The sequence below is a fragment of the Sander vitreus genome, chromosome 1, assembly GCF_031162955.1.
Source record: "Sander vitreus isolate 19-12246 chromosome 1, sanVit1, whole genome shotgun sequence".
Lineage (NCBI taxonomy): Eukaryota > Metazoa > Chordata > Actinopteri > Perciformes > Percidae > Sander > Sander vitreus.
Window position 1 is genome coordinate 4,787,377 of NC_135855.1, and position 12,758 is coordinate 4,800,134.

Here is a 12,758-nt window from a genome sequence, read left to right on the forward strand (position 1 = left end):
AATGCCCAATCTCAGCCACATGTTTATCCGTCCATCAATAAAACAAGCAGTCTAGACAAAGGTCTACGGAGTGTATGATACTGTATAATGACCCGCTGAAACCTTCTAAGGAATCAAGGTTTAACATCATTTAAGACACAATCTCTCATGAAAGAAGAAGGCATCCGTCTGCTCGGTGTTGAGGTGTTAAGCTTTCCGTTGCGACATCTATCCCTCGCCACCACCTTGAGGGCATCTTTTAAGCAGAAGAATCTAGCCATTATGTGGCATTAACCTCATTAGAAAACACTCTTTAGCTGCTCTAAGATAAAATTGATTTACAGCTGCCATTTCCACCACTGCTCTCGATCAATGGTTAAACTATCCCTTTTATGGCCCTGTGCAGACTCTCTGCTCTTCTTTTCTCCAGTTTTCTTTAACTGCTCTTTAATTTCATTGCACCCCCACCCCCCCCTCCACTCTTGTCCTCATGCCAGGTATGTAGTCACAGAGTGGAAGAGGGCTTTTCTGTATTCCTCCATGGTCAAATATGGGAATGGCCACATTTTTTTGAGAGTGTATCAACACAATAGGATCACCGGTAGATTCCTTGGACCAATTAGGCACCAAGTTGCTGTCTTAGTCTTTTCTAGATGTAGAAGATTTTAACACAGTCAGCTACATTTGAGTGGTTGGTCTTAATTGAGGTTGTATCTTAACACAATGTCGTCGTGGTGTTTTTCTTTCCACGCTTACCAAGGTTGCTGTATTTATTCACAATTTAGGAATGTGATTAGCCTAAGCAGCTGCAGATGTATGACCACGTTCAAAAGAACAGATTTGAGGGGGGTTATGGTTATTATGGCCCTGAATATTGTAGAAATAAGGGGGTTATATTGGTGTTGTGATAACTTGTGATTGTCAACCCAACCATCCCGTTATTGTTTTCCTAAACCCAACCGTCCCGTTCTTCTTTTCCTAAACCCAACCGTCCCGTTCTTCTTTTCCTAAACCCAACCGTCCCGTTCTTCTTTTCCTAAACCCAACCATCCCGTTATTGTTTTCCTAAACCCAACCGTCCCGTTCTTCTTTTCCTAAACCCAACCGTCCCGTTCTTCTTTTCCTAAACCCCACCATCCCATTATTGTTTTCCTAAACCCAACCGTCCCATTCTTCCCACAGTTCATGGAAACGTAAGCCCACCCACGACCTTTTCCTTAACCTAACTGCATCAAAAGTGACGCCAATAGTCCCGACCAAGCACGTTTAGATAAAGCGCGTTTAGATATGACGCTAAAGGAGACTTTTGGCGTCCATAACAACGCCAAAGGCACCGGACCAAGCCTTTGTATTTTACTGTGATGGGAGTGAGAATCTGTTGTCTTGGCAGGTGTTATAGGAAGGCAACACGTTTCTTTGAATTTGGCCAACCAGAGAACTTTTTAAACCCTCCTGTTTTCCTCAGGTCAAATTTGACCTGTTTTTCAAAGCTTCTACATCAGAAATGTAGGTTTAATTCATGCAAATTGCCCCAAAATAACACGGATGGTTACATACAACTCTCTTTCCAAGTACAATTAAGGATCAGATCTCTACTTTCATAGAATTTTGGGTGTTTATTACATTTTATAGCATTTGAAAAAACGATGAAATGGTTTCTAAACAGTATCCTGACTAAACTTTGATGGTCTGCGATTCAATCTTAACTATTTGTGGAAATAATTCATAATTTCAGCTTCTTTTTTTTTTAATCAAAAATGAGGTATCATTTCATAGAAATTAGGTTTATTGACCATGGGAAAAAAAGTGCAAAACTAGTAGGAAGAAGTTGTTAGTGGTGAATCTGGTGGTACTGAAACAAAGTGGATAAAAAAGCGACAGAAAGCTTGAAAAAAGCATCTAAAAAAGGGTTCACCCGGGAGGACAACAAGTTGGTAGACGGGAAGACAGCACAAGGGTCAACATCAGCCGTGTTTCCATTTACATATTTTCGTCACGTCTGAGCTCTATTTGCTCAGGAATATTGACAGACGCAGTTGAAAGTTCTAGAAAAAGCCAGAAAGCGAAAGTGATTTTTTTATTTTGTCACAAAAGTGTCAAAAGTTGAAAGTGATTGGCCAGTGTGGCTAATTAAGGGAGTGTGACGTAGAACATTTAAAAACTATGGATGCACAGAATGCGTCAAAGCACAGTTTTTAGCAAGCAGCGGCCCCTCTGCCTGTTTCCACATGAAGTTGACAGGTAAGACTGTGTAAGGCTAAACCGAGCAGAAAATCCACAATCTATGTCGGTGTGGCCAAATGTCAGAATGTGCCCGCCCACCTCTGACAGCTCAGGTTTATGTGGACGTTTAAGCAAAACACTCAATGCTGTATTTCTTTGACAAATCAATACGACCACCATTTCAGCTCTCCTTCCTTCCCTCCCTCCCTCCATTCTCGTGCTCGCTCCTTTCTCATCTCCCTCTGTCTGGGAGAATTGATCCGCATGGATGGAAAGATATCAACCGACGGATAGAGTGATACGCCCCGCTCCCTCCTTCCTGCCCTCCTTTCACCGCACTTTTGACACATAAATAAAATATGTGGCCTTTTTTGTTTCGATTCGCCACGCCGTTAGTTCTGAGAAAGGAATACGGTGCACGGGGCTCACATGGAGCTGTTGGTAGACAAGAGGGAGCTGAGAGTCGGCTGGTTGCCATCACTCACTGTTCACAGGCGCCCTACAAAATCCCCTGAACTTTCCGACAGATGCATTTGTTAGAGTGACACAGTCAGATTCTAAAGAATGGCATTAGAAAATAATGTGAGTGCTAAATTATTCAGGCTTTTTTTTTTTTTGCCATAATGCCACACTTTACAACCACACACTGCTGCACACACACACACACACACACACACACACACACACACACACACGTGTGTATATATATATATATATATATATATATCCTCCCACTCACATGTGAATTATGGCAGATCCATTTAGTGTCAGTGTCCAAATTTGGCAAAGGAAAGGATGAGAGAAGGTGCTGCAAGGGGAGAAGAGTTCACTTACTCTGTCATGCTACTGCATTAAGATGCCAAACCAGCAACCGCAGTCAATCCCCACTTTAATATCAACTGAAATAAATCACGACCACGGCTATACACGTATTAGGCCCTGCTATTAACAGATGAATGCTACATGTTCATCCACACCTTGGCTAGATATTCCTGATATGACGGCAAAGGCATTTTCCACAGCTGGACAAGAAATAGATGCAAGGTGAACTAACCTCACGTCCTCTGCGCATGCCAGAGCATCAGGCCCGGGTCACACGGGCCTGCAGGGTTTCCACTCCAGTCTCTCAGTCTTCTCCTCACACTTTCCTAGGCTTCACTTGCACTTTTTTGCAATTCCCTACGCTGCAGCTGAAGCCCTCCAATAAGGGTCACACATACGCATACCTACTGTATATTACATAACCTAGGTCTGGACACTGGAGAGAAGAATGACCAAAGACAGACAGCCAGCTCGGACTTAAAGACAGTCAGACAGAGGAACCCTACTTAAAGGGATAACTGATGGGATTAAATAGGAATTATCTGTTGATATGTCCATGCAGGTCCTCTGCATAGCCATATACAATGCATGTCCCAGCCAACTGCTGTGTGTTTGTGTGTGCCCATGAATGTGTGCGTGCGTGTGTGTGTGTCATTATCATGATTATCCTCATCATCATAGTGATCGTCATACCCTGACAGACTTTAAGATATCAGCAAATATTGTATGGTTGTCCAAAGAATCGATATAATATAGCATATCATATCATGTCGTGATACAACTTGTGATTTACACCCCTAGTAATGACTACTACTGTCACTAATTAATACCTGGAAACCCGAATGAGTGCACAGCTATTACTCCCTCTACATTGCCCTAAGTCTCCATTCCCCTACTCCCACCCTCCCATTCCCCTCTCTCCCCGAAAGCCCTTAGTCACCTCAGACAGTGGATGGGGGTAGTTCCTTGGACAGCGTGACAGCGTGCTCAGCCCCGTTAAGCCAGCCTCAGCTCCAGCTCCGCTTCTGGTCGCCACTGATCAGGGAGCCCTGGGGGAGAGAGAGAGAGAGAGAGAGAGAGAGAGAGAGAGAAGATAAGGAAAGTGCTGAGTTCACCGCCACCGCCACCACTGCTCCCCTTCCCTCCCTCCCCTCCTCTCTTTGCTCCGAGCATCCCCTCCTCGGGAAGGGGGTTTCCCCCCCTGGAAAGAGGAGGGGAAGGTGAATCGACTACTGCACTGCTGACTGAGCGGCAATAACCTCCAGCTCTCTGCTCATTCTCCTCCTGTTCATCCAACAACTAGTCTTCATCCTGATCTTTTAACATTTCATTCACTTTTTTGTGAATATATATATATATATATATATATATATATAGCCACTGTATTTGTGTCACCAATATTCCAATGACAATAGGCTACACTTTATTTATTTTCTTGATTTTTATTTGTGGAGGGACAAGTATGTACCAAGACTCGAGTCGTGGACTCAGACTCAAGTCCAATTTGAGTCTCTCTCTCTGTGTGTGTATATATATATATATATATATATATATATATATATATATATATATATATATATATATATACACAGCCATTGTATATGTGTCACCAATGTTCCATTAACAATAGGCTACTATTTATTTATTTTCTTAATGTATATAGAAAAGTATGTACCAGTACTCGGGTCCTGGACTCTGACTTAAGTCCGATTTGAGTAGCTATTTTCTGGACTTGTGACTCGACATGGACTCGCACATCGATGACTTGGACTATGAAATCAGACTCAAGCATTCATGAAATAGGACTCGGAAGTTGAAGGAAATTCCGGACTACTTTTAGGTGTAATAAGCAGTGATGGAGTACTCGAGACCTGGACTCGGACTCGAGACCTGGACTCGGACTCGAGACCTGGACTCGGACTCGAGTCCGACTCTAGTCGTTATTCTCTAGACTTAACTCAGATTCAAACTCGGCTCAGACTCTTCTTTGATGACACAAAGTACACAAAGCCTGAGTTAATTTACAACACCCTGAAATGAAAGACCCAAACCTCCAAACAAATTCATATTAATATGGATACATTATTTTTATATTGATATATTGTACATTATTGTCATATAACTGGAACAAGAAAACAGCAATGTTGAAATTCTTTTCTCATAATGTATTTTTGTCACATATTTCCCAACTCTTTCTGTAGCAAACTCATTGGTTTCAACTCAGGGCAGAAATCTTAAAAACAGGCCACAAATATATCACTATATCACTTTTTTTTAAAGCTACATGAAATAGCAATCGTAATAGACGCTATGGAGAAGCAGAGTATGTTCGGACTGCACCAGTGAGTGCTGATGGGTCTTGATCTCATAAATGTTCTTCCAGCTGTAGGTTTAGATATAATCATCATTCCAGTATTATGTACTGTATGCTAATTAAGAATAGACATAATGCTACAGTAACAATTAAGTGTTTCCAAATATGTCCGGAAAAGCCTGTGAGGCAAACTTGCTCTCCACTTACAGCAAGCTGTTCTAAACATCTGAACTCCCCATGCACAGCAAGCATGAAATCCGCACTCACGTATTCCATGCAATAGATATCCAGGTCATTAAGCAACATTTTGACACCTCTGTTATTTACTACCCCAACCGGTTTCCCACCTCGTTTAATCAGACTTTACCAAAAGCCGCTGACTCAGAGAAAAAACCTTCTTTCTCTCTGCTCTGTTTGTGTTGATCTGCTCCGCTCCATTCTGCTCTCTGACTTTGTCTCGCTTGCTCTTTGCTTACTTACTCATATTTTCCAAAAAACGTCTATGTCACACGTGTCTGGGGTTCGTTATGGGGGCTGAGTCACAGAAACATCACAAAAGCGAAAACAAAGTGGAGTAAAGCAGAGGTTTTTTTTCTTGCTCCGACATGAAAGACTCCACTTATCAAAGGCAGAGAAGGTCTCAGCTACGTGTTGTTAGGACCAGATGCTGAGTGGAACTTGCATCATTGCCGCGGGGTCAGGTGATAAATGTTGCGTGGTTTTTGGCGTGTTTTCTTTTAACCAAAGCAGATATCACAGCCCTGCGTCTCGTCATCCTTCAGAGGGTGATATTTAAAACATCCAAAGTGGAGCGCACCAGTTTTTTTTTTTTTTTGCCTTAGAAGTGGTTTACCTTCGATTTCCACTGCTGGGAAGGGATCACTTGAGACAAGGAGGGGGAGGTGGATTGAAGGGGAATTGATGTGGCTCAATACAAGTTATCTTTAATGGAGGGATGCTGGGTGGAGGGATTCAAGAGAAAAAAGAAATTAAAGTGGAAAAAGCAAGAGAGAGACAAAGGGGAGGTGGGGACCTAGACGGGAAGTGTTGACAGCTGTGTTTGGTGCGGTCGGACTCTGGGGTCAGGTGTCGACCATCACACACACAAACAAATGTTCACACGGCACACATATATTAGCCGTCCCTTCGCATAATGGAAGCTGGGTGTAATATTGTTCTCGTCACGACGGCCATCTGAAGTCAATTTCACACAGCGGCGGGACCCTCCGCAGGCTGCTCCGTACACAGCCACCCTGGTACCAAACAAAAGCAACACACATACAAAAGGTTTCCTAAAGCTACACAGTCATGTGTACTCTTTTTCTTTCTTCCCCCGCATGTATCTGTCTAACCCTCCCTCTTCTCTCTCTCTCTCTCACACACACACACACACACACACACACACACACACACACACTGGGATAAGTCATGAGGAAATGGATGCCCATGTTTTGTGGGACCACCTGTTCATCCTGGATACAAGTCTAACAACCCTGTAAGGGTTAACCCTCTTTGTGAGAAGGAGCCAGGATTGTGTGTGTCTTCATACATGTGTGTGTGTGTGTGTGTGTGTGTGTGTGTGTGTGTGTGTGTGTGTGTGTGTGTGTGTGTGTGTGTGTGTGTGTGTGCGTGTGTGTTGGCACCGCCCCGTCTGAAACGTGCCCCATGAGTGGCAGACTGGCTCAGGCTGTCCGGCTGGGAGGGAACAGAGCCCACTGCTGGGCCACCTCCCTGACAACACACACACACACACACACACACACACACACACACACACATAATCCTATGCACATTCCATGGGGAGCATCTCTCCTCTCCATCATCCATTCCAAACTACCTGCTCTAAAAGAAAAAAAAGAAAAGAAAGACAAAAGAAAGATGGATGTATTTGTGGCCAGGGGTTTGGATAGTTATGCACCATACATAGTTAGTCTTCAAAATCATTTACCGCTAATTTTTATGGCTGAATCAGTAAATCTTTTTCTTGAAGATGACTTTTTTTTTTTTTAATTACACGAAAATACTATAATAACTTCATTTCACAAAAGAACGTGAAATGAAATGTATATATGCTTTGTAAGCCACATATGTTTTACTTTTTCTAGAACAAACTAATACCCTGCTGATCTCACTCTTCTCAACCTCTGCACTCGGCCAGTCAACACTGCGGACACACGTGTTACGGTACGCTTACACTGGTAAGCGTACCGTAACACGTGTGTGTCTGCACATTCACACCCACAAATGCATCCACACAAACCACCTTGAATCCTGGCAGCTCTCATCATTCTCATAAGTGTCTGAAAATAGGGGAAGTGCCATCACTAACCCCCCCCCCCCCGCCCCCTCCCAAGAAATAATCACCTCCTGGGAGCCAACGAGATGGAGGAAACAAAAAAAAAAAAAAAAGAAAATAGCAATCTTGTCTTTCAAACGTAAAGGGGAAAAATATTTTAAGGGGCAATGAATTTCGTGGAGCTGAATAGGATGTTGGTACATGTTTTACTAAAGGAAATATAATGGCAGACTATTATTAGATCACATTAATCACGAGTGTGCCAAAGGCAGTGACAGCCGCACTGAAAAGGATTGAAAACGCTGGTAATGGATATAAATTACCCATTGTGTGATAAAAGGATTTTTTTCTTCACTAAGAAGGTAAAAAGGAATAAAAACACTGAAAGAGCCACTAAACGCTGTGTGTACATATTTGCGTGTGTACATGTGTGTATGTATGCGTGAGTGTCCTGCCGCCTGCGAGTGTGTAATATGTAATAATACAGGGTTATCAGTGCAGGATTAAAATTTTAAGGGAATCAGATAGTGACAGTGAGGCCTCGCATTACAGGCGCCGGCGACAGAAAAGAGGGAAGGATTAAAAACAGATTAAATTGGTTTGTAGTGACTGGGATGAAAGGAAGGAAGGAGGAAGAGAGAGAGGGTGGTGGGGGGGGGAAGACTGTGTTTTGACAGAGGTCTGTCGGGCTTTTGGCACGGTGATAATGAGTCACATCTCCCATGCACTGTTATTTATCGCCGACTTGGCTCACAAACAAAAGATCAATAATTTTGAGCAAATCTAATGTTGTCCTCGCTGCTAATGCGGTCGTCCATCACATCTGCCATCTCCACCAAGGAGATGGACTGATTCACTGTTTATTTGGAGATCAAATGCAATTATATCACATGGTTCTAATAACAGAGAAACTCCCCCCCCTACGTGGATATGTGTGGCGCCTTGAATCATGCCCATGCATATGTACATATAGATATACAGACATGCACAAAGGTGTCACGCATGTGTAAATGATAATATATGTGTCGAATGGGTTGCCGCGCCGTTTTTCCGCATCAATCTTCATTTCTTCCTCAGACCTAGCCTTTGAAATATGAAGTGTGTCAACGGCCCGTCCCCCCGCAACACGGGAGGCACACAGACATCCGTCAACGCAACACAGCCGATGTTCACCAGTTAGCCCTGCAGCACAAAGAGATGAGAAGACAGCAGATCCTTCACTGACAACTAGCCCTGGGTGAGACACTTTCCAGCCACCTGAACTCAATCAGGCCTCAGCGGAGGCAGCATTTTGGGTATTTCGTTTCATCTCCGTCCCCTTATTCACTCGAGGTACACTTGATTCATATTGCACGGAGGAAACGCAAATCGCATTTGGAATCTAACATCGCTTTTGTTATGGTTATCCAACTGCCGTTCTCACACCCCAACTCGTCAACTACTTGCTCCTTACTCAGTTGCCCTTAGCATCAGATACCGACTTTCACCCAGGACACCGGGGTCCGTGTCCTGTTCTTGTCACTGAAATGTACATTTTGTAACCCCAACCAGGATCTTTTATTACATTACATGTCATGTCATTTAACTGACGGTTTTATCCAAAGCGACTTACAATTGCTACATACGTCAGAGGCCACACACCTCTGCAGCAACTATGGGTTAAGTGTCTTGCTCATGACCACATTGGTTGTATCGCAGTGGGAATTGAACCCAGATCTCCCACACCAAAGGCATGTGTGATATCCACCGCGCCATCACCACCCATGTTTAAAAATGATGCCAAATCACTCCCGACCCAGAGCGTCAAAATGTGACGCCAAGAGTCTCGACCACGGCCATCGAAAAATGACGCCAAAGGGGTACCCAGAGCGTCAAATATCACCACGAATGGGATCACATTGACTAAGACGCTAAAGGAGACTTTTTGCGTCTGTAACTAATGCTTAAGGCACGTGCCCAAGCATCGCATTTTGATAATCTGGGAGTGAGAATGTGTTGGGTTATCTACATGGCAGCTGCTTGTTTTGGTCTCAGAGTGGACTCTAATATGAGGGCCATCAGATGTTCAATGCACTGTTCCCACAGTGGACATGATACCGTATAACCCACTCTGTGTAATATCTACCAACTGTTGGCTATGTATCCAAATCATTTGGGACCTTCTCCACCATCCTTGGCACACCGAAACCAAACGCACCCCAGCGCTATGACAGTAAAGCCAGTGGCAGGTGTAAGGCACTAAGCTCCTTCCTCTTCTCCCTGGGTGAGGTGTGAGGAGCAAAACAATGGCAGACAAAGGTCATCCGGCCCACAACGAGCCACCCGCTGAGGTGTTGACCTGCCGAATGCACCCCTGAGGAACAAGGAAGAAAGGAAGGAAGAATGGAAGGAACAGATTGAAATCTAGTCTGTACCCAGGCAAAGACTTAAAGAGACACCACAGAACCATGAAAATGACAAATAACCAAAATAAGCAAAAACCCTGGCTGAGTATAATATTATGGGTAACCAGAGAGTCGTATTAGCTTTGGAACCTCTTTAAAAGGACATTGGGAAGGTTTTTCCATTGATGCCAATGAAGTGCAAATTAGAGCCCAGAGCCCTTGGTGACGTTTTTTTAATTGGTTTTATTATATTTAATAGGTTTAGATAGATTTTGCTGTGACTGCGTTTTAAATGCTAATGCATTTATTTACCTTTAGTATTCAAAAAGGTGCTACACAAATAAACTTACCCTGCCTTCAAATTGCTTTTTTGTCCAACCAACGATCCAAAGACATTCAATTTGAAACGAAACGAAAAATACTTCTTGATGAATGACTTAAAACAGTGAATCAATTATCTCTGTTGGTAGACAATTCAATTAATCCGTTCAACACTACAATGCACATGTCAGATTTTTGGGGTGTCCTGCATTCACACAGGTTTTTCAACAGGCTGTGTCAAAATCTGATGTCTGGATAGTGCTAGAAAGACCTGGGTACAGGAGGTCAGGACCTTGGCAGGTGAAGTAAGAAAGCCTTGACATAAGGCAGAGAGCAGGGAGGCGCGCCATGACCCAATGCAACCCAAGGTACCTAATTCTCTCTCTCACTGGGTCTTTCTTCCCCGCTGTTTAACATACCCAGACACCTACAAGCATGGCAGACTTCCTAGATGTTCAGAGCAGTGTCAGGGCACAGCTAAAGGTCAACGTTCCTGGAAGCCATGTCGATATTAGAAACAGTGTGCTGTGTTTACACTACAGGTTTTCTTTAAAATATTTTTTTTTTTTTATGTATCATTAGATTATTGTTTGGGCATTGTAGGCATTTAATTGATAGGACAGCTGTAGGCAGGAAAGGGGAGGGAGAGGGTGAAAGACATGCAACCAGGGTTGAAAATTAACTTTTTTGTCCATCAGCCAAATGGCTAGTGAATGTTCAAATTTTACCAGCCACTCAATAGACTACCATTGTTTTTGGCTTGTGAGTGAATAAAAACGTTACCAGCATTTGGCTGGTAGATCGTGCTAACTTTGGACCATGCATGCAACTAAAGGGCAACAGGTCGGAATAACACCTGCGGCCGCTGCAGTAAGGACTGAGCATTTTATTTATGCGATCAACAAAGGCATTGCTATAGGTGAAACAGACAACCTCGCCGGAAATAGTGTCAAGTGTTGTTTTTCGAGGAGCAGGCCATGAAATCAGAGAAGGGCTGTTATAAATAGCCCACAAATGCATGCAGGGATCGTCACCTAAACAGTTTTTCCTTCCCCCCCTGTTTAATTGACACCCGTACATATCAGTGGTACAAATGTAAATACACAAGACAAACGTGGTGTTAATGACACAGCTGCACACACTCATCAGTTCTCTGGAACAAGAGTGACTCAGGTTTGCACAAACACACAAAAACAGGTCAACGTCTCTGATTCAAGCCAACTCAAGTGACAAGATGGCGCAGTCGACGCCAGAACACATGGCCATTTTGAACTGTCGAAATGTTGAAATATATTTGCACATGCAGAGGAAACGCGTCAGAACTGTAAAAGTGAAGAACCATTCCAAGTATCACTGTAAAGACCACCTTCTATATTGTCATAATGATTATTGGCACTATCATCATCAACACCGTCATCTGTATCTAACAAGCCCATCACCAATCCTATTTTTTTTTTTACAATGAATGTGACATGGGCCGCCTGTGGATGGTGATGAAGCGGTGTAAGGATACATTCACACAAAGCATGTCTGCGGCAGTTTACTTGAGCTCTGGAGCATGCAGAACTTCAGTTCACTTCTTTTGTTGGCCCAGTTGGGACTAGATTAATTCAAACAATAATATTTCTAATGATACCAAATACCCACAGCAAGAGTATTTGGTGTCACCAGACCCTAGTCTCACATTGCCAGACCTTCCTCAACAGCGCAATGGAGGAGGGTCTGGCTAGTCCACACAGCATTCTGGGATGGGAGAAAAACATGCTCTGGTTTATTGGCATTTCTTTAAACCAATCACAATCGCCTTGGGCGGTGCTAAGCACCGGACGGAGCCCAGGTGCCTCTGCAAAATAGCCTCAGGAAGGAACTTGTTTCGGTGGAACGTGTGTACGTTCAAAAGTTGTTTTAGACTTGCAAAAGAAAACTCAGATTGGACAGATAGTCCAGCTAGCTGTCTGGATTTACCCTGCAGAGACCTGAGGAGCAGTTTACCATAAATCCACCGGAGTTAAGAATGCCAACACAAAGAAAGCGGAAGGTAACGGACATCCGGCCGTAAAGAGTGACATCCAGCGGAATTTCCGGTGGCAACGGACCAATCCTGGAAGTGGAACGTCGTGGATATAGACTAACCAGACCCCAACTTGTGCTGACAGATGTAACAAGACCAACGAAGCCATGAAGTTTATTTTGCTTTAATTTGTTTTGAGAAAGCTGTCATTAACGTTGACCAATGGGTTTTAGTTGCCTAACCCTCATATACTTAACTTACCATAACCACATTCGTTCCCAGACCTTAACCATACTGTAGTTGCCATGCACAGGTACAATAATTTAAAGGTTTGGCATTTTCGTTGAATATGATTCATATGATTATATTTATCTAACAATGAAGTTTTTGTCCTTCTAAGTATAGTCT

The 12,758-nt window shown here is 43.3% G+C and overlaps 1 protein-coding gene across 2 annotated transcripts in view; it reads right to left on the minus strand.

The window, feature by feature from the left end:
* The window catches only part of znf536 (zinc finger protein 536), a 253,348-nt gene that overhangs the window by 189,563 nt on the left and 51,027 nt on the right, over positions 1-12,758 (minus strand). For both annotated transcript variants that reach the window (XM_078249854.1, XM_078249782.1), the window contains exon 3: positions 3,965-4,073. The gene's annotated coding sequence lies outside the window, so the exon portion shown is untranslated. The remainder of the gene's footprint in view (positions 1-3,964; positions 4,074-12,758) is intronic.